The following is a 23,245-nucleotide window of genomic DNA, read 5'->3' as shown; positions in this document are numbered from 1 at the left end:
TGTGTCACCTTGTAAGCCCTAAATCCTTCTGAAGCACCAGAATTTTGCTCAGGGTTCATCCAAATCCCATGCACATCTTTAATAAATTCACCTTATTATTCACTAGCACCTTTGCTAGATCTTCTGGTTTCTTTCTTTTTTTCCAGAGAGAGAAGGGATGCAGAAGCTATTTAGGAATCACTGATCTAAAGCTAGTTGAAAGAGTGCCTGGAGCGGTTTCCAAGTTGACATTTCATTCAGGCCCAAGATGTCATTTTCCGTAGTGCTGCACAAACAAGAGCGCTGGCAGGGGTGGCCACGGAGCGATGGAGGTTCATTCCCACTGCTAAGACAGTACAGCTGGGAATCGGCAAACTGTAACCTGTCAAACAAAGCACTCAGGGTTTCGTCAAGATTTCAAGTCCTTTTCACCAAAAAAAATTGCTCATCTTGGGCTCTCATTGCTCATGACAAGGCCTTTCGGTGTGACACGCTGTCAGAGGCAACTGCAAATGCAACACTTTAAGTGGGGAGGGGGCAATCAGCCTAACCTAAGGGCTAGCTTACACTTTAAGCTACTTCCTGAAGTGTCTCTTATGATGGGGGAAAGGGGGAAACAGCTTAGGCCCAGCAGTTCATCGCGGAGATTCAGTCATTTTCACTTTGCCACCTCTCACAGACAGTGGCACCATTGCAGAATGTCAGGTCTTCACTAATGATCTTAGCTCTCCCCACTCCGCAATGGAAATAGCAATATGTGCAATTTCTCTTACTCCAGAGGCTGCTCCATTAGGGCAAATGGGACATTGCTCCACCAAGCTCCTCCTGCCTGCCTTCGGACTTACAACCAGTCCAGGGTTGGGCATGATGTCTCAGCTTCCCCCTCCGTAGTCTCAGCACTGCTCTTGTAGAACTCAGCAGGGAAGAGGAGGCTGGGACAAAACTGGAATTAGCTGGCTCTGCTTTTCCTTGGCTCTGCCTCCACCTACTGTTGGGGATCCCTGACATCTGCCCTACCAGCCACAATGGGCACCAGCCACCACTGTCCATAATGCAACAAGCCAGCCTTGTATTTGAAGACCCTTCTCTCATTCTGCTGAGTAGAGACCTGGATTTCTGCCTCTGTCTTATTATACCCCCCCCCCCGCATATATCTTTAACCCTGTCCTGCAAAGCTACTCCTGGATTTGAAATCAGTGGAAATCAAGCTGTTGCAGGGCATGCAAAGATGACCTGAGCAAAGTCTTCCATGCTGCACAATAGCGGTTGACAACAAAAACAGCAACAAGCATGTTATAGCACTTTCAACTTTTCAAAATAGGGATGTTGGAGAGTTCCAACAAAAGCAGGAGCAGAAATTGCCAGTATGCGCTTATTTGTCTCATATCTGTAATGGAAATCAATCCAATGTATACAACTGGTACTGGCAGTTATTGATATGTAATCAATTACTTCCCCGTGGTCATTATTTGCATTGCATTTCCTTTGCACTGAAGTAAACAGGGTGGAATAATGCGATGACAATGTAATTTACATATTACATAATTAATTACACTAGTTACATAAGCAATTACATGAGTTACATAATTTCACTGCACTGTGCAGCAAGATAAGAAATGTGATTTTGGGCAGAAGATGAATTGCAGCGGAACAGAAGTGGGGCTGGATGTGATGAATACAGGGCAGAATGCAAAACAATGCCTTCTTGCATCCCTAGTCCAGAGTACTTTCTATATACCATTACAAAAACCATGCAATACAGGGATGGGGAACCTGTGGCTCTCCAGGTGCTGCTGGACACCAGCCTTGACCTTTGGCCATACTGGGTGCAGAGGTTTTCATGCCCAGTAGTTCGTCATACAGTAGCTACTCATGGTATCTCAGATGAGTTCCATGCATATCTACTATCTAAAGTCCACTCCCAAAGAAATGCATTTTCTTTTCTTTTCTTTTCTTTGCAGAGCATACAAAAAAAAAAAAAAAAATCCAGCTGAAACAACTTTCATCTTTATAATGGCAACTGAGGAGCCCGGTAGGGCCTTCTTCATCTAAATGTCATGTGTGCAGCAACTGAGTCTACCTTTTATTGACTCTCAGGCCCTTAAGGATCTTCAAACAAACTGCCGTGGAGGACAGGCATAAGGGGTCAGTGAACAGGTCTGACATGGCTCAGGTTATTATTATGAAGCCATGAACATGAGGATCAAGGATGACAGAGGAATCAAATAAGAAGAGGATCAAGGGCAACAGGTGAACCAAACCAGAAGGTCCTCACTCTTAAGATGACGGCCTAGGATTGTGGTTCAACATAGAGGAGACACTTCAAAAGCGGAAGGTATCAGGTTCAATCCATAGAATCTGTGCATTTCCAGGGCTCCTCCGGATGGCCTGTTTATTTAGCCTTTAGCTGGACTTGCTTGCACAAAGCTTACATGGCAACTAGGCTACGTCTGGCCTTTACTGAACATTTGTTCTGATTTGCTTGCTCAAAGCTTACACAGTGGTTAAACTATGTCTGGTCATCATTGAGAGTTTATCCTTATTTGTTTTCAGAAATGTTATACAACAATGAGCACTCTTCCTGAATTTATACTGATTTGTTTTCTGGGGTGCTTATACATTTTCCTATAAATTATCAATTCATCTCACACATTTTGGTGCATTTTCTATCACTAACCACAGAAAGTCCTTTCCCCCCCAATGGACTAGGATGATAGAGCACTTACATTTCCTGCAAAATAGTGACAGTCTGGATGCAGCCCAAGGCATTAATCTCCCAACCCCGAAGAGACAAGATGAAGGATCCAGGATCACAGGGAGAGCCTCATTTTCCACTATGAACACAATGGGACACAGCTGGGTTTTGTTTTTTGCTTTTTTTAAGGGAGAAAAGATGGTGGGGAAACTTTTGGTCACCACATATCAAACCAAAGTATGGTTGGGTGGATCAGTCTGTACCCAGTTTGCATCATGTTTGCATGTGCTGCACTTGATATTAACCAAAAGGGCAAAGAAGCATACCAAATAAAAATATGGCATTGCTTTTGGCCTTTGGCTAGAACAATAAGCTTTTTAACTGGAAAAAAAACAGTACTTAAAAAAATGTTTGCATGTGGTTCTTCATAAATTCCCTCTATTCTGTTTCTCTATAAATTTGTGATTTTTAAAAAAAAAAAACCTGCATAGAATTTCATATTTAGAAAAATACATAAATACATATTTAATAAAAAAAATATATTCTGTACTATATAATGAAATTGTAAGGCTGTTGCCATGTTGCAGTCCTCATGGACTGCAATAGGTGGCTGTAGCAACTCCAGTATGGTGATAGAATATCAGAACAGCAAACAAACAAGTGAGCAGGTGAGCTGTTTAAGTATCAATGGAACAGGGTTTAAAGGATTAAAAGAAGGTGCTTCAGAGAGTAGTTTGGATCATCCATAAGCAGGATGAGCAGTGAGATTCCAGAGGCCAGAGCATTGTTCCATCTCCTCTAGACCTAACGCTGTTTGCAAAAAGGCACTTCCTAAGCATCCCACTGCCCCTATTGATGGGTACAGAAAAAGGAGACTGGCAAAGTAGGTTTGGAACCTACAACAGACACCTCTAGCCAGACATCTCCTGTCAAAGTATCCAGCTATATCCATGGGATTTCATCCAACCTGTTAATAATACAAAGAAGCTGTTTTTTATTGGAATACCTCATAATATGACTTAAGATGGGGTGTTCCTGAGCCTCTCTTAATATGTGGGCAATAGAGAGTATGATGGTTCCCTCTACTACTTTTACCATCAAAGGAAAGCCATTAAGGAAAGCCTGCCAGTGAGCAAATTGCACCTGCAGCCAGCACTGGCCCAGCCATGAGGCACACAGAAGCCCTTGCCTCAGACGTGGGATCCAGAAAGGTGGCACATCCCACCTCCACCTGACTCTGCTGCCAGGGGTGGACCTTGGTGATATGGTGCCCTGTGCTAGGACAACATTTAACAGCCCAGCCCAAAGCCATCTTCCCAAAGGGAGGCACCAGGCTTTGGGAAGGAGGCTTGAGGACTCTTGACAGGGTCCTAGAGTCCTCCCTTCTCCTTCCCAAAGCTGGGCAAGCAGTAACTAGACTTTGGAAAGGAGGAAGGAGGACTATGGGACCCTGTCAAAAGCCCTCAAGCTTCCTCCCCAGAGCTTTTCATAGAATCACTGTAGAGTTGGAAAGTGCCATGAGGGTCGTCTAGTTCAACGCCCTGCAATGTAGAAGTATTTTGCCCAATGTGGGGCTCGAACACAAGACTCTGAGATGAAGAGTCTCATGCTCTACCAATTGAACTATCTTAGGCCTTAGCTCAAATGCATCCTTGAATCCTGACAATGGCTCATACTTCCATGGATGGAGGATAGAGACGGATGTGTGAGTGTGGATCCATAGAAACTAGGCTAGGTACAGAGATATCAATTACATTCATTGCTCTGCCCACTCTTGCCCACCTGTAAGGTTGCCCAGAAGGGAAGACAGCCCTCAGGCAGAAAATGGCTGCCTTCGGCTTAAAGAGAAGAAGAAGAAGAGTTTGGATTTGATATCCCGCTTTATCACTACCCGAAGGAGTCTCAAAGCGGCTAACTTTCTCCTTTCCCTTCCTCCCCCACAACAAACACTCTGTGAGGTGAGTGGGGCTGAGAGACTTCAGAGAAGTGTGACTAGCCCAAGGTCACCCAGCAGCTGCATGTGGAGGAGCAGGGAAGCAAACACAGTTCACCAGATTACGAGACTACCGCTCTTAACCACTACACCACACTCAGCTATTTTGTGTGGGTATCAGTTTATTTCATGCAATCTGGAAAAGGCGGATTGTCTTGACCGGAAGCCCAGCAAATGATTCAGCCTTTGTGGTGTAAAAAGGAGCTCGCATTCCCACCCACCCACCCCAGAAGCCAAGGAGTAACTCAAATGCCGCGTTCCACAATGGGACTCTCAATATGCTTAATTATAACCGCATGCAGGGAACAAAGCCTTGTTTACAGCTTCATGTTTGTCTCAGTCACGATCATCAACACCCTGATTCATGTAGGTGAGTACAGGTATAGAACAATCAAATCGTTACTCTTTATTTACCAGTATTCAAAAAAGAAATTTTGCCAAAATATATCAAACCAAACCAAATAAAGAACCATGACTATAAAATTACTAGTAACTGTATCGCATTATAGAACACCAGGCGCAGAAAGCAAACTTATAAATTTGCTAAAATTAGGCCCAGGTGAGTTTTACATGCGGCAGCAGAATATTTAGGCACCTTGGAAAAGGTGGACGTGTTCTGATCCGAAGGAAGCAAGATAAAATTTACACTATATAAGAACATGACTTATTGATTTTATCTCTTCCGTTTCACCGGGGCTTTTGCATTGACAATGTACATTTTTTTCCTTTGTGCAACAATCTTCCAGGCAGAGGGCCTTCTTGGTGGTGGCGCCAGCCCTGTGGAACACCCTCCCATCAGATGTCAAGGAAATAAACAACTATCTGACTTTTAGAAGACATCTGAAAGCAGCCCTGTTTAGGGAAGTTTTTTATGTTTGAAGTTTTATTATGTTTTTAATGTTCTGTTGAAAGCTGCCCAGAGTGGCTGGAGAAACCCAGCCAGATGAGTGGGGTAGAAATAATAAATTATTATTATCAGGGCTGTGTTATACTCAGTCGCACTTCCTACGCCTGCAAAGGTTAGGGGGTGGACATACCGTTTCATTTTTAATCAGTGCCTGTCTCGTAACATCTTGCTGGAATCTTGTAGCCTTTCATATCGCAAATGTTCTGGTTTATTTCTTTTAATCTTACTTTTGTTGACATATAGCACAAGAATGCCCCACCAGATGGCAAAAATGTCTTGACACTGGAGAAGCACCATAGAGCACTAGGAAAGTGGAGTGAGATATGGATGGTCCAGTATAAATCTACCATTAATTTGAATCAATAGCAGGTTGCAGATGAAATAATAAAAAAAAAGGTCTTATATATATAAAATAAATGTTCATAAATGTACCAATCTAGCACGTACATAGATATGTGGACCACATGTCTGGAGCAGCACAGGAAGACCGCCCTGAAACCATTTTGACTCCCAAACTGACCAAATATTTTCTCTGCAAGGAGGGAGGGAGGGAACCTTCCCATTGTCTCAGGAATTGGGTAATCACCATCTCAAAGGAATGGCCAGAGTACCAGGAAAGGCAATCAGATAAGGCATTATCAGATAACCTGGCAGACAGGAAAAACAACAACATTCAAATTTCTGTTGTAGACCGCCTTTTCTGTGATGTAGGTATGATGTTTGTGGGGGGTGGTCTTGGGTTGCACCCCTTCTGTGATGTATGTATGATGTATGGAGGGGTTGTCTTGAGCTCCAGGACAGGGAATTTAAAGTGTCTATATGAGGGCTGGCACACCTTGGTTCTGGGTTCTCCTCCTTTTTCCTGCATGTGAGGAGAGCATCCTTTTGCAACAGTTCAATAAAGATCAAGCTTACGAGCTGCTTTGCTTCTCAATATTCTCTGGCTGGCCTCTGTTATTTTCTCCGACTGATGGAGAACCTACAAAGGACTCTGTAAGGGCTCTTGTGTCCCCCATAAGGGAATAAGGGCAGATTTTGTTTATTACACAGAATAAACCCACAAAGAACTAAAAGATAAAAAAGGTACATCTGGGCATTATTGGAAATTAAAAACGAAGAACAGCTTTGCAGACCCAGCCAGTGCTATCAGAGAAGACCACAGCTGGGAGGAATGGCTGGCTGAGCAGCCAAAGAAGCATCAGTGTCCAGCCAGCAACTGCCCAAGAGTGCCAGGTGCTGATGCCAGCATTCCTGCAGGACTGGCATTCCTTACCCAGAGTTTCTATGTGACAGCCATATTCAAACCCAAAGGCTGACTGATCTGAGTTTTTAAAATGACCCTCCAGGAATAAGGACACAAGACGAGTTTGCTCCACCAGCTCACTTGGCCAACTAGCCCATCATCCAGTCTTCACAGTGGCCAACCAGGTATTGGTGCTTCTCGGTGGGAGACAGTCCTCTCCTGGCACCAGTCTGGAGCACATAGCACAGCATTCACCCTTCCAGACGTCTAAGCACGACATGCATCCGAAAATGCATGCACGTAGTTGTGCTTTGAGGCCCCCAGGATCCCACTCCCCTTGAAATAATTTCACATTGACACTTAATTTAATTTAAATTTTGGGCAAATTTTGGCCACAACTTTATTTAATACAACCATGTGAGCGGTATGGGCTTATGCATTGGCTCCAAACTACCATAACTGACTCCACCTTTCTGATTGGTAGTCCAAAAGGGTAAACCAAACAAGGGAGCAACATCGATGAAGACCAACCAAAGCTCACCCCGGGGTTCCTGTGGTCCTGGCATGGCCCTAGCCCCTCAAGCGGACTTCGGATGAGATCCAGGACCCCCAGATTCCTTTACCGGAATACCCTGTTCCCGGAGGGGCAGGTGATGGCCGCACCTCCCCTCCCCCACATTTCAAGGAGCCAATGCCAGCCACCTTACAAGTTGTGACGATTGCTGAGGGGGTAGGCGGAAACCAAGTGGCTCTAGCCAATCTGCCGAATGGGGAAATATTCCTACCCAGCCCCTGTTCCAAAACAGGCGACCCAAACCAAAGCAAGGCCAAAGCAACACTGCCTAACAGAAAGGGAGGGGGCGGGTGTTTGGCAGTGCGAAGCAAGTTCTCCCAATTACATTGTGCTGCCTTTCTTAACAGCCCCTGGGATCACGCCACCCCCAGGCAATTGGCCTCAGACAGCCTGGCGTGATCCCAGGGCTATGGCTAGGGCCCTCCCCCTAAATTAACCCTTGGTGTGCCCTGAGTGCCTGTGCACAACCAGTACCCTCAATTAGGAGGATCTCATTAAACAGCAGAGCCCTAGCAGAAGCTGAGACTGCAGATGCGGGGCATCTGAGTTGAGTTATTTATATACAGGATCCAAATAAAGAATAGAGCGATCATGGTGTGTCTCTCTTCTCCACCGAGAGAGAAACAAGAGTCAGAACAAAGAGAGCGGAAGTGGTGCGCAGTGTCTTCCATTCTCACACTTCCAAAGCATGGAATGTAAGCACACAGAGCACATGATCTAATAGTCACACACTCAGCAACAGGAGAGAATGAAAATACTGACACCAGGTGCCTATGGGAAGCCTGCCATGAAAGCACTCTGCCCTCCTGCAGTTTCCAGCAACTGGTTTTCAGAAGCATGGTGGCCTCCAATGGTGGAGGAAAAGCACAGCCATCATGGAGAGCAGCCACTGGTTGCCTTTGGCCTCTGTGGATGTGTCTCATCTTCTTTAGAAGCCAGCCCAAGTGGTGGCCTCTTGCCAGGTGGCCTCTTGATGAGGCCCTAAGCTACTGAAGGTAATGGCTTTAGATACGTATGAGGTCCTTAAATTACTATGTAGCATATATTCAACACAAAAAACAGTGACAATTTGTTGTTGACAAAGGACAGCTGGACAAATTGTCACTGTTTTTTGTGTTGAATATATGCTACATGGTAATTTAAGGACCTCATAGATATCTAAAACCATTTGCACTTAACAAAATGTGTATTTTATCAAAGTAATTGTTGAACTGAAATACAATTAAGAAGAAGTATATTAATAGTGAAATACAATTAAGAAGAGGTATATTAACAGTGAAATAATTATTAAGCTTGAGAACCAAGGTACCACTGTATATAGAAATGAGCAAATCAGTGATATTTTAGGGAGCAGGCTAGCAGGCGGGGGCCATTACTTACATCATACGAGCCTACACAACACAAAACACTGTTGCTGAATGTAGGTTTTATTTTATTTATTTGTTATCTTATATTTTGGAAATGTACATCCAGTTTTTTTCCTTTAATTTTTTTTGGGGCCCCCAAGAGAGTGGGGCCCTAAGCTACAGCTTGTTTAGCTGATACATAAATGTGGCCCTGCCTCTTGAGAGTGAATTTTACAGTTTAACTAAGTGCTGTCCTATCTGCTTTGAATCTTCCAGCATTCGACTCCGTCAAATGTCCCCAAGTTGTTTACACAACTTGAAGCATCCACGTGACTTGAGAAATCGAAGGCTGGAAGAATCCTTTTCTTATAATGCCATCTCTCAATACACCAGGTTACATTAAGAGCCATCCAAAACAAGGGCTTTATCTAATGAAGGATTGCCAAAATGTCACCTTTGATTTACTGCAGGGGGAGAAAGAAGATCCTATCCATTACACTGAGGTATTAAGTGCTAGTTCTGACAAATAGGCTTAGGAGGTTAAGCATCCCTGTGAAGGAAGCCTTTCCATCAGGAAACAAAGGGCATTGTTTTGTAGAAGACCCATTGAAGTGAACATGAACAGCACTACTGATGTTGTAGCAGCAGCAATAACGACAGCAACACTTGCACTCTATAAGTGGAACCCGAAATAAAATGTTGCCGTATCAATCACTTCTCTTTAGGTTTCCAGCCAGTCCATCATCAGTCACTTCATCACTAATCCATGGACTGGTTTTTTGGGTTGTTGTTTTTTTCGAAGGGGTGATTCTTTTATTGGGGTGGATGTGCTTTAAATGTAAGGAGTGGATGTGACCTTTTAAAAATATCTCACAACATTTAAGAACACTTAAGAGCATCTAAGGGACTCGGGTGGCACTGTGGTCTAAACCACAGAGCCTAGGGCTTGCCGATCAGAAGGTCAGCGGTTCAAATCCCCACGAAGGGGTGATCTCCTGTTGCTCGGTCCCTGCTCCTGCCAACCTAGCAGTTCAAAAGCACGTCAAAGTGCAAGTAGATAAATAGGTACTGCTCTGGTGGAAAGGTAAACAGTGTTTCTGTGCGCTGCTCTGGTTCACCAGAAGTGGCTTAGTCATGCTGGCCACATGACCCGGAAGCTGCACGCCGGCTCCCTCAGCCAATAAAGCGAGATGAGTACCGCAACCCCAGAGTTGGCCACGACTGGACCTAATTTTCAGGGGTCCTTTTACCTTTACCTTTAAGAGCATCTAAAAAGAATCACATACCCTCACAGATAAAAAGTTAAGAATTTCCAGGAACCATATATTTCAGCCATCAAATTTGTGGGTAAACAAGAATATTTGTAAGTTCTTCCTAAACATTAACAATAAGAGAGGGAGACACATCGAGCCAGGAGATTCCAGAAATTTAACCTCATTGGGACATATTATGTGGGCCCCACTAGCAATGTGATTCTTTTTGGTCTGAAGTTGTTATCCCCCTCAATTCTGCATTGGTGAAATCCTTGATATTTGCAGGTGTTTGTATATATTTAAATGATTTTTCTGTCATGTGGGGATTAATAGCAGGAAAACAAAAGTGGATTCGCAAGCCCCTGTGATTACCAAGAGACTTGTACTTTGAACCTGGAAGGATAAATGCCAACCGTCTATTATGCAATAGTCTGAAGACCTTAATGCCCTGGTTACCTTTGAACATATTTCATATAGACGTCAAATTTGTGCAGTTACCTATTTGGACATCTGGATGGCTCTTATTAACTGGTTGGCTCTTATTAACTGGTTGTTATATTTGTAATGTGAACTGATTGTGATTTTCTGTTACTATATACATATTATTTCTTCTTTTTCTTCTTCCATATGTATATATATATTTGTTAGCACAATATTGCAAACAAAATAATAATAGCAACAACAACAACAACCTGGGACTTTGTGCATGCAAGAAAGATGCTCTACCTGACAAGTATTAACCGCTCTCAATCTTAACCTGATAACTGGCATTTGTCCAGATTTTAATTTGTCTGAATTAATTTTAAGATGTATTTTAATTAATTGATGCCTGTTTTTATGTATACTGTGTTATTTATACGATGTTAGCTGCTCTGAGCCTGGCTCCAGCCGGGGAGGGCGGGCTACAAATAAAATTTATTATTATTATTATTATTATTATTATTATTATTATTATTATTATTACCACTGAGCTAAAACACCTTCTGAGCATATAATGCTACTTTTTGCTGAGCCACTGGTCCATCAAGCACAGTATTTTCTACTCTGATGTGAAACGATGGCTCTGCAGGTCCCAGGTTCTAATCACCTGCTAGCTGACATCTCTTTAAATGCAGATTCCACAAATTGGACCTGGGGCTTTCTGTATGCAAAGCGCATCTCTTCCACTGAGCTTAAACCCCACATTGGTCCCTGCTCCCTCGTGCAAGAGAATTATCAATATCTCCGATTTGCATCCCAAATTGATGCACAAAAACTGGCCCAATTTCTGTAACCGGCATTCATTTGTGTCAGCTTCAGCACAGAAGAAAAGAAAATGCAACCTTTTTCTTCTGCTAGCGTGCTTGGCAGTGCGAAGGGAAATCTGCCTGACTTTCCAAAGGCCACCCCCCAACACACACCAAACAGCCGCTAATCGATATGTCCTTAACTCTTCAAACAAGGTTTGAACAAGAAACCAGAGAGGAGTAACTGCTGCTGCTAATCGTGCTTGTAATGAGAGAGGCTCCGAGGAGAGTCCCACGGTAGCGCCTTGCAGGCACCGCGGCAAATAATTGAATCCATGGAAGATGCCGCCAGACTGAAGTGAAAGACAAACCAGGCAGAAAATGCTCACATATTATTAATTACACTTGTATCCTGTTCTTCCTCCCAAAGGAGTCCAGGGTGGCAAACACACAAGCAAAAGAACGCAAGAGTTGTTGGTATTTGGCAGTCTTGGAAGAGGAGCACACCTTTGGGGTGAAGTCAAACGACTGGAGAGAGACAGTACCTGCTGTGGCTGTAGAGACTGAAGGAGCTGGGGCAGAGGAAGGTGTCCGATTCTGCTGTTGCTGATGCACCACCACATTTTCTCTCTCTGTGCTCCTCCCAGCAGTCATTCCTCCTCTGGTCATTACTGTGGATGCACGACCTGACCGTCAGTCCAAGGCATGGATCCAGCCCAATCACCTTCTAAATCCAGCCCGCGGACGGTCCAGGAACCAGCGTGTTTTTACATGAGTAGAATGTGTCCTTTTCTTTAAAATGCATCTCTGGGTTATTTATGGGGCATAGGAATTTGTTCATTTTTTTCCTCAAAATATAGTCCGGCTCCCCACATGGTCTGAGGGAAAGTGGACCGGCCCTCTGCTGAAAAAGGTTTGCTGACCCTTCATCCAGGGATTCCCATACGGTCAGGCTGAGCTTGCCAGCCTTCACTGTAACACAGAATTGGTCTGCCAAGAGGCCTGGTGTTTAAAGCCAGCTCTCCACAGAGCACGTCCTTCTTTCTTTTTCTTTTTGTATGTAATTTTTATTAAGTTTTCTGTTTTACAATTTAAGATACTCATTTTACATCCCTAAGATATCAATGACTTCCCTTCTCCTCTTTCCGTGGTTCATTTTACATATCATAAATCTCTGCATATTTTACAAAAACTATACAATTCAGTATTCCATTATTGCATCCATCCATGTTGAATTTATCTTAATGCTGCCAGCATTTTCAGCTGTACACAGCTATTTCCCATATATTCAATAAATGTTTTCCAATCTTCTTTAAACATATGTTCTTCTTGTTCTCTTATTCTATATGTTAAGTCTGTGCGTTGTACATATTCTCTAAACTTAAGATGACACTCTTTAGTTGGGACCTTGCTGTTTTTCCATTTTGGGGCTAACAAAACATGGGCTGCAGTAGTAGCATACAGAAACAACATTTTTTGACATCTGGGAATTTCACTCTGAGTTATCCCCAACAGAAAGGACTCTAGGGCTTGGGGGGGGGGGGGAGGAGAGTACTTTTAAGCATTTTTAAAAATTCATTATGGATCATTTCCCAATACTCTTTTACCCTTTCCACAGAACACATCCTTGAAAATTCTGCCATCTCTGTTCTGTGGACATGACCATGTCAGCATAGACATCACTGAGACATGAGGATGTGAATGCCACACAAAGAAACAAACATAAATATATATTCATTATTTTGAAGCACCTTTCAGAAACAGATCAAACTTTGGCCCTTTTCTGCTGAAAGTAACAAGCAACATGAGAACGGGCCTTTTCAGTGGTGGCTCCCTGCTTGTAGAATGCTCTCCCTCTGGGAGGTTCACCCAGTAACATTGTTACATATTTTCAAGTGTCAGGCAAAAACATTCCTTTTTAATCAAGCCTCTGGCTTTTAACTATCTGTGGCCTTTTTGAATGGGTTGGATGTTTTAATGTAGGTTTGTTTCTGTTTTTTAAAAAATAGAATTGTCATATATATAATGTGTGCGTGTGTATATAGTTTACGGTATGTGTTGTTTGCTTAAAATATTGTGAGTTGCTTTGACTTGCAATGGCAAAATAGTGACTAGTAAATTTAATAAATAATAAGAAATAATAATAAGAATTGGGATAGCTCAATCGGTAGAATGCGGGACTCTGAATTTCCGGGTTGCGGGTTCGAGTCCCACATTGGGCAAAAGATTCCTGCATTGCAGGGGGTTGGACTAGATGACCCTTGTGGCCCCTTCCAACTCTTATTATTTCTCCGAATAATAAGTCTAGTCTTGAAGCTCACATGACAATAACATGACAATACCTTGAAGTGTTTGCTTTGCAAAGAGTATCGGGCACCTTTAAGGGGATAAAAAAAATTGGGGGGGGGGTCATTGCCAATATCTTACACATTTCCTCTAAATGGAGAATTCCTCTCTTCTCTGGCTGCAATCTCCCTTGGACAAAACTACAAGGGCATAAAAACCACAGGGGGAAAAAGACAACCCAGCAACATTAACTATGATGTATGATACAGGCCAGTGTTTATGAAACATTTTAATGAACACCAGGAAGCCACATAATATGATTATTGGTGCCATTAGGCTTTTATTTATGCCGAACAAATCGTTGAGCCATGGAACTGGCACTCGGTATGGGGATTACGGCGCTCCTGAGATCCCTGCTGGGACATAGCCGCAGTTGCAACAGGTTAGCGAACGAGGCTGTAAGTCATGGAGCTCCTTCCACTCAGTGTTGGACGTTAAATAATTTAAAGGCAAGTTTCGGAAACGAGAAATACACGCTGCTAACCGCGCAAGCGATAAAAATAAATGATAGCGAGGGTAAATCAAGGCCACATCAAGCCGTTGCATTTCCCTTTGGCCCAGCTTCCCCGCTGCCATTTAAATCCTGGTTCTCCAAGATTTGCAGGGCAAGCTTCTCTAAGGCCCCATCTGCAAGATATACTTTGGCTTCCTCCAAATCCTGGGAGCTGCGGTTTGCTAAGGTTGCTGAAAGCAGACCCCCCTATTTCCCTTCCATGATTTTCAGAGTGGTCTAAAAATCATTCCCTCTTCCTATGAAACTCTGGGAATTTGAGCTCTGAGAGCAGAATATGAGTCTCCAAGCAACGCTCAGCACCCTTGGCAAAACTACAGCTCCCAAAATTATTTAGGGGAAGGTATGGCTGTTTCAAGGGACGCGGGTGGCGCTGTGGGTAAAACCTCAGCGCCTAGGACTTGCCGATCGCATGGTTGGTGGTTCGAATCCCCGCAGCGGGGTGAGCTCCCGTCGTTCGGTCCCAGCTCCTGCCCACCTAGCAGTTCGAAAGCACCCTTAAGTGCAAGTAGATAAATAGGTACCGCTTTATAGTGGGAAGGTAAACGGCATTTCCATGTGCTGCTCTGGTGCCAGTTTGCCAGAGCAGCTTCGTCACGCTGGCCACGTGACCCAGAAGTGTCTGCGGACAGCGCTGGCTCCCGGCCTCTAGAGTGAGATGAGTGCACAACCCTAGAGTCTGTCAAGACTGGCCCGTACGGGCAGGGGTACCTTTACCTTTACCTATGGCTGTTTCAATGTATGATGTGGTCCAAGTAAGATTTGCCTCAAGTTGCAACGTGACACTTGCAGGTGACAGTGATCCTTCCAGTACACAAAAGACCTCAAAATATATGTCCCCTCGAAAATGGTCAGTGCACAAAAGAGTGTTTGCTCTTTCTGCTCAGTTCCTGTTTGTGCTGGTCCACACTTTACAGACACCCAGATTTTATCAGATGCCAGGTTTGGACGCAGACTGTCTCATCTGTTTTGAGCAGAAGCCCAAAGAACTACTAACTGAGACTGGCTTGTGGTAGGTGTCTTTTATCCCATTGGCTGGGGATGCACCACATGGGAGACTTTCCCACACCATTTTGTGGCCCTGTGCTCTTTTGGATGTGCTTTTGTGTTATGCCATGTCCCGCAACAACCATTTGTTCTTATGCCACATCCAGCCACTTTGTGACTGGCACACACAACGCTTTCTCAAACTTCCCGAACGCACCAGGGGCGAACTGTGGTTATATGGAGCCCTGTGCGTGTCAGGAGGTAATGCCTGAATGTTGTTGTTGAATGCCTGAATAACAACAACAAATACTTTATTGTGGTCCAAAAACCCACAATATGAAGTTCACTGCTTATAAAGTTCATTAAAAGCATGCAGACTACTAGGATAAATCGTAAGACTATGCTTGTTTCTGACTTCTGTCTAATGCAAATGGATCTCTGACCCTGACCAACTCAGAAAGAGGTAGCATTTGTTTTAGAAATCCATCTTCTTGCCAGCCAGTGTTGCTGTACGGAAAGGCACAAAGGAAACAGGTTAAATAAAGTAAAGTGAATTTAATACACAGTGTGGACAAGCAGGAGCTCGCCATGTGTGTTGTGGGCCCTGCTTTTCTTCCCACCAGCCACTACTTCTCCACGCTTACTTTTCTACCAACGTGGGTTGCTTCCATGTTGCCCCCCCCCCCACTTCCAGCCATAAGACAAGAAAACAAAAGGGCTGCTTGAAATCTGGGATTTTGCCCCAAACTGATAACAAGAACGGTCTCAAAAATTTCAAATGCTATTTGACAGATGGGCTTAATTAGCTATTCCAATACAAAGTCATAATATTTGCAGTTAATATTCATACTAAAACACCCTGCTGCCTGTGATAATATTTGTATGTTAATCCTGTTACGATAAGGGTTTCGGTCCCCCAAACCTCTCCAAACAGAAAGCGCGATACGTTTCAGAATTCCGATAAAAGCGGCGCATATCCTTCCCGCCTGCTTGTCGCTGGTGTGAGCATCTCTTTAATCCGTGAAATTACACCTGTCACAGCGAGTTAGCTTTATTAACACTGTTTCCCGATCCACGGAAAATGATCAGAACACACGAAAGCGTGGAATCTCCAGTTAATTAATGCCACCACCTTTTCATTTATACAATCAGATTTCTGGTGGTGGTGGTGGTGGTGTGTGTGTGTGTGTGTGTGTTTAAAGGAGTGATATTTAAACTATATGTATATTGGGGGCATAGGGCAGTTAGAAATAACATATAAACAAATGCCGGCGGGTAACTAAGCAAAGAAAGTTCTGTCGAGTTCTAAACAGCAGCGTTAATATCTGTTTCATGACATCAAAAATCGCTTGATGCTACGGAATCGTTTTTCAATGAAAGCCAATAATTTTAAAAAATCAAAAGCAGGTCCCAATGTCTTCAGTGATCTGACCCCTTTAAAATATACAATGGTAAAGCTAGATGTGAACTTAAGAGCTTGTCTAGTCCAGCATCCCTGACAGATGGCAGTGCGTCCTCTGCTTAAAATACCTCTGGCAAAGGAGAGACCACCACTTTCCGAGGCAGATTGTTCCACTGTCAAACAGCTGGTCCCTGTTGGACCAAAATCTGCTTCCCGGCCATTGTTACTTCTTGGTCCTGTCTTCCAGAGCAACAAATCTGCTCCAGCTTCTGCACGGCAGCCCTTTGACTATTTGAAGACAGCCAGCATGCCTTCCCTTAATCCTCTCTTCTCCAGGCTAAACACGAACGAGGGCTGGGAACCAGATTCCGCTGAAGCCCAAAGCAAATCAAGCAGCTCACTGGTGCTGCCATGGAGCAGAGGAGCCAGTGGGAACTTGAGGCAGGCGGCCTCAGTGTGCTCCCCAATGTGCTCCCCTCAGAGAGCACACTGAGGAAACAGAACCCAGCAGGATTGAATCCCCCACTCAACAACCGGTGAGTGGATTCAGTTCTGCTGGCTGCAGGATGCTCCTTCACCCCTGTGTGGTGCAAAACAGCTCTCAGCACTATTGAACCTCCTGCTCTTCTTGTTAGAATTCCTGCTCCGTGATTGCAGTCATAGGATTGTTCTCTATCACATGACGGTATATGTTTTGACTCCACCGAGTGGGAAGTGATGAAAACAGGATGTTTGTGTTACTGTGTTCCGTGAAGTGGAGTTATTGTTCTTTGTTCTTTCAATTTGCTGTCTGATGCTAGAGACAGAGGGAGCCATGTTGCAGTGATCCGTGTGTGTTTATATGTAAATAAAGTAGATTAGCAAAAATGCTGAGTTACTGAGGTCTGTCATGCAAGCTGCAAAGACTCTGTGGATCCCTAAGTGTGCCGATGTCTGTTGGCATCGGCCGCTGTGATGTTCGGGGCAGAAGAAAGCTTTTGAAGCTCCCAAACGATCGACCAGGAGGGAGGGAACATGCCAGTCGGGCATGTGTCTCTGCCAGGGTCCTACTCAAGTGTAGGACAAGCTCCTGACACTTTTCCCCCCAGCCACTCCTGCCCTGAATTGAGATGGGGTCGGATCTGGGCCCGGTGGTCCCAAGCAGGGCAGGATTTAGGTTTGATGAGGCCCTAAGCTACAGAAGGTAATAGGGCCCCTTTATATATCCAGCTGTCCTTTGTCAACAACAAATTGTTGCTGTTTTTTGTGTTGAATGTATGCTATATGGTAATTTATGATCTAAATCCATTTGCACATATTGCCACACAACCAGTCCATGCAGAATGTAGGCACCCTATATATAGAAATGAGCAAACCAATGATATTTTAGGGAGCAGGCTAGCAGGCGGGTCCCATTACTTACATCATAGGAGCCTACACAACACAAAACACTGTTGCTGTATGTAGATTTTATTTTATTTGTTTTTTTATCTTACATTTTGGAAATGTACATCCAGTGGTTTTTTCCTTAAAATTTTTTGAGGCCCTCCAAGAGAATGAGGACCTAAGCTATAGCTTGTTTAGCTTATATGTAAATCCGGCACTGGTCCTGAGGTTGGCCTGGATTAGGTCAGTGGAGAAGGGCGATGTACAGCCATATTCAACATTCACGCATCTCTTTCATAGGACTCAGTTTCATTATCTTGGTCACCTGTCTCTGAATATGCTCCAGATGGTCAACGTCCTTCTAAAAATGTGGCTCCCAGAACTGAACAGCAGTTCCATGAACAGGCATAGTAAAAATTAATAGGAAAGCAACATGTAAATAATTTAGTCTATTAGATGAATGTCTTTTAAAATTAGCAATGAGTGGACTCCTCTGAGTCCAGTTCGCTGCTGGTGCATTAAGAATGGATTAATTAAGAAGATACCTTCCAGGCTACTAAAATGATCCAGCTTTGCTTTTCGCTGAGAGGTACTAATCCGACGAGGCCTTGGACCCCAAAAGGTTCACAATGATGCAATCAGGCAATTCAAGCTCCTAACCACAATGGCTATGTTCTGCCCGCATTGTCAGAAGCAGCATGCCCCTGGATACAGTGGTACCTTGGGTTACATACGCTTCAGGTTACAGACTCCGCTAACCCAGAAATAGTGGTTCAGGTTAAGAACTTTGCTTCAGGATGAGAACAGAAATCGTGCTCTGGCAGCGCAGCAGCAGCAGGAGGCCCCATTAGCTAAAGTGGTGCTTCAGGTTAAGAACAGTTTCAGGTTAAGAACGGACCTCCGGAACGAATTAAGTACTTAACCTGAGGTACCACTGTACTAGTTGCAGGTGGGTGAGTAGAGCAATGTTGTACTCAGATCCCCATTTTGGGCTTCTCCTGGGTGTTTGGTTGGTCACTGTGGCAACAGGAAGCTGGACAATAGGAGCCTGCTGTGTTCTTCCATTGTGTTCTTATTTCAACTTAAATGGCTGCAATTATTTTTAAATACGCATCTAAGCTGTTAAATTAGCACCCACAAATTTTATGCCACCTTTCGCCCTATTTATCTTCAGTGCACTTCCTCTTTAGGAAGGGTGTGTTCAATTTTCACCCCTGTGCTGAGTATCGCATTCCCCCAAGTGGCAAGGCTAGCCCAGAGGAGAAGCCTGTCCACTTTGTGTTTGCAGGACTTTTTCCAGTAACATCTCCTCATTCACTCAGTCATCCCGCACACCAAGAAAGCACCACTGCTCTAGATTCACAATTAAGGTCCGTGCAACTGCCTTGGAGTGTTGCTGAGTGATATTGACAAAGTGCCAAAGCTATCCTGGGGGAATGCAAGTGAGAGAAACAAGTTGAAATGGACTTTTATGGGTGTATTTATTTGAGTGGTTAAATAAAATATTGACTGTAGCCATTTTATTTAAACTGGCATAGTGCAGAAGAATGCATAAAGCTCAACAATTGAACTATTTTGTGATGTTTTGGAAGAACACATTCCAAGACGATATCCACAATATTCAGCGTCTCTCTCTTTCTTTTCTTTTCTTTTCTTTTCTTTTCTTTTCTTTTCTTTTCTTTTCTTTTCTTTTCTTTTCTTTTTTTGGCAATTCATGGACTTTTACAACTTCTGCTCTGCATCTTTGTTGTTTATTTTTCCTTTTCCTTTTTAAAAGAATGGTGGAGGGAAAATAATTACAAATCAGTACATGTGACCTGAAAGTCTAATGAAGTCCAGGCACCTGCCTTGCCTGGCGGGTCAACCATAAGCTTGATAGAGCTTCTAGTTTTGCAGCCTGTCTGTGATTAAAACTGAAAATTATCAAGTATCTTGAAAGCTGCAATTAGGGGTGGAAGAATATTTTAGTTTGGGGTCTTTCAGTTCCTCATTTTCCAAACAATAAATGTAGTTTGCAACATTTCTGCAGCAATCTGCATTTAAAAAATAAAAATCCTCACGGAAAATCTAAAATGCATTATTGTATGTTGTCTTCAAAAATATGTGCAATTTCATCAAACATATGCATTTTGGTAAACACTGACTGGGTGGAGAATTGCATCAGAGGATTCACTTATGTGTGGATTTAAAAGGATAGCTACGTTTTGGTTCCCACGTTGTTCCAGAAAGTGCAGATTTGATCAATTCAGCTTTAAATGTGAACTGAAACAGATTTTGCCCCCATCCCTACTGACTGTATGTGTCTGGTTGCTCACCAGGCTGAAATGAAGTATGTGGACAACACCCAGGAAATCTATGTTACCCATTCTCCAGCCTCTTTGGGGAGAAATCCAAGGTGACCACCAGTATTCCTAAGATACATCGCATAATATCAGGAGGCTCGCTGCCTGGCCAAAAAGTGTTTGAAGCATATTATTAACAGCATGATCTCCGACACTCACAGGGCATTACGATCCTCATTATGATAACACACTATGTTTATTACATGAATTTGTGCTTGTCCGTTTTGTGTTCAGTGGTACCTTGGTTTGCAAACAGTCTGGTTTGCATACGTTTTGGATTGCAAACATGTCAAACCCGGAAGTGCGTGTCTCGGTTTGCAAACTTTTTTTGGATTGCTACCCATTATTTTTTTTTGGATTACGAACAAAATAATTTTGGAGGCCCCATTGGGGAAAGTGTACCTTGGGTTACAACCTGTTTTGGTTTACAAACGGACCTCCCGAACAGATTATGGTTGTAAACCAAGGTACCACTGTATTGAGTTGTCATCCTTCCTTGTTTAGAAAGGGGGATGTGGTATTAGTTATATAAGGCACAATGGCCAGTAGGAGGCGCTGTGCAGGGAGGTTGGAGATTGCAAGTAGGAAAACAAAGTTAGCAATGACCTCTCCCAACATGACGTCCTGGTTTTCTGTCCATCCTATACTGGCAAAGATAAATCTTTGCTCATTGGTAGTCCCAACCAAGTCACATTCTCGTCACGTAATCTACCTCACGCAGACACCGAAATGATGTTCTTTCCAATACAGTGGGTACCTCGGGTTACATACGCTTCAGGTTACATACGCTTCAGGTTACAGACTCCGCTAACCCAGAAATAGTGTTTCAGGTTAAGAACTTTGCTTCAGGATGAGAACAGAAATCATGCTCTGGTGGCGCGGCAGCAGCGGGAGGCCCCATTACCTAAAGTGGTGCTTGAGGTTAAGAACAGTTTCAGGTTAAGAACGGACTTCTGGAACGAATTAAGTACTTAACCCGAGGTACCACTGTACTGTAAATTTAGGGCATATTGCTGATAATAATATTGCACATTATTCCATGAACAGAGAGGTGTATCTGCAAAAACTAGCCTACTGTACAAATATGACATTTACATTTGTGGATCTTCCCAGATTTCCTTCTGGCCCTGCCCACCACCAATATGTGGCCCTCAGAAGTTTGCATGGAAGGAAATGTGTTCCCTGGGCTGGAGAAAACAACAACCATGCCAGCTCTGACATATATGAATGGCCCCTAGCTGTTAGCAAAACCAGAACAAAAGTGATTGTTTTCATAAACGAGGAACCGAAACAGCAGCCAGCTTCTTAAACGCTGATTGTTTTAAGGGTCACTGTCCTACATTAGCAATTACACTGTGGGAATTAAAAAAAATAAAAAATCAAGCTCTAAGTCTCTGAATGTGGATTAAAAATTCACTCACAAGAACGGCGGAATGAAGCGTGTAAAGCCTTCTCTTTTTTTTTTAATTCCCCCTGGAAAGTTCAGGATACAAACCAAGGGTAGTAATTAGCAAGACGCTCATCTTTAAAGCTCTCCAGTAATTTGAAGAGACTGAACAAGAGGATTGGACAAAATTCAAAGCTCCTTTTTAAAAAAAAAACACACACACACACAGCCTTCTGCCTTTTCCTAGTTCCTTTAGGCAATTGAGATGGCTTTTCTGAAATAAAAAAAATACATTCCTCTTTGATTTATAGCACATACAGCACAATAAGCAAAATAATAATAGTATAAACCAACTCAAAATGATAGCATTCTTAGGTCATAGCCAACTAATTTCAACTGAGAGTAGGCCCACTGAACTTAATGAGCATAGGTTAGTGATGGATCTACTCTGAATAGGACTGGCATTAAATACAACCCAACATCTACCCCTCCCTCTCCACCCATAAAGATACATTTGTTGCATATATTTGATGAGCATGATGTAGAACTTCACGATGAAGAAAGAAAGAAAGAAAGAAAGAAAGAAAGAAAGAAGATCTGCTATGAATAAAAAGGATCCAAAGGTGTGAAAACAAATCTGACCTTTGACAAACAATGTTTACAGTGGTGGCTTACCCCAAGCAACTTTCTAAATGGCCAAGGGACCAATTTTCATGTGAGCTTGACCTCTGGCTAAGCCTTACACATTGCAGAGGATTCTGAGGCACATTCAACAGCACATGCTCAGCTCATGTGCTTCACTGTAAACCCACACAAAATGTCAACGTGCCCCAGAAGAACCTTCCCAACCCCAACGGAGCATCCTAAAGAATCCCACAAAGTCTTCAACATTTTCTACTAGCCTGCTGGAGGCTGGCAGAGCAGTGATGGATAGTCCTGATGCAGTAGAGGCCAGTCTGTTATGGGAAATGGGGAACTGCCCCACCACACTCAGCCAATTCCCACCTGTCTGCCTTCTTATTTAACCACAACCTCAGCAGGTAGCCCTGGCTGCCGGCTTCCTCCTGCTCCTTAGTGTCAGTTTTGCTCTTGCAGAACTCAACAGGAGGAGGGGGAACAGCAATAGACTTGGTTGGTTCCTCCTTTGATTGCCTCTGGCTCCACCTACTGTTGGTCTCCCTATCTTCTGCCCTTCCAGTCCCAGTGGGCACCGTGTCTCCCCCAGTAAACTCTTGCATTACTGTGCTAGGTGTGGAAGGAGGAGGTTTCTCTCCACTGATACATCACTTGGTTTCTGTGCTAGGTTTGGAAGAGGGGCAGAATGCCCCATCACATTACTCCACAGAGCTGGGTTTATACATAAGCTAAGGGAACTGTGGTTTAGGGGCTCAGATTATGTGGGGCCCTCTAAACACAAAAACTATTACTAAATTCAAAGTTTTGCATAATTGGTTAAAATAATAAATAAAGGAATCAGGAGAAACAAGACGCTAATAGAGACATTATCGTTCTGCTATGACAAAAGTATACTTAATGGCCACACAATTACTTGTCACATTGTGCTTATGAATCTGCAGAAATAACGATATCAAAATTTCATTAGCTGATCTTGGTTGCTGTACATTCAAAGTGTTCATGCAGGCTAAGTAAGAAATCATAAGGTATTTTCATTTAAAGGTATTTCGTATG

The 23,245-nt window shown here is 43.4% G+C and overlaps 1 protein-coding gene across 2 annotated transcripts in view; it reads right to left on the bottom strand.

Moving 5' to 3' along the window:
• The window catches only part of LOC308465278 (transmembrane protein 132D-like), a 451,746-nt gene that overhangs the window by 250,221 nt on the left and 178,280 nt on the right, over positions 1–23,245 (bottom strand). The gene's annotated exons all lie outside the window — the stretch shown is intronic.

This window comes from Podarcis pityusensis (genome assembly GCF_964106645.2).
Source record: "Podarcis pityusensis genome assembly, chromosome: 16".
Lineage (NCBI taxonomy): Eukaryota > Metazoa > Chordata > Lepidosauria > Squamata > Lacertidae > Podarcis > Podarcis pityusensis.
Note: the sequence above shows the minus strand (reverse complement) of the source record. Positions and strands in the feature narration are given on the sequence as shown.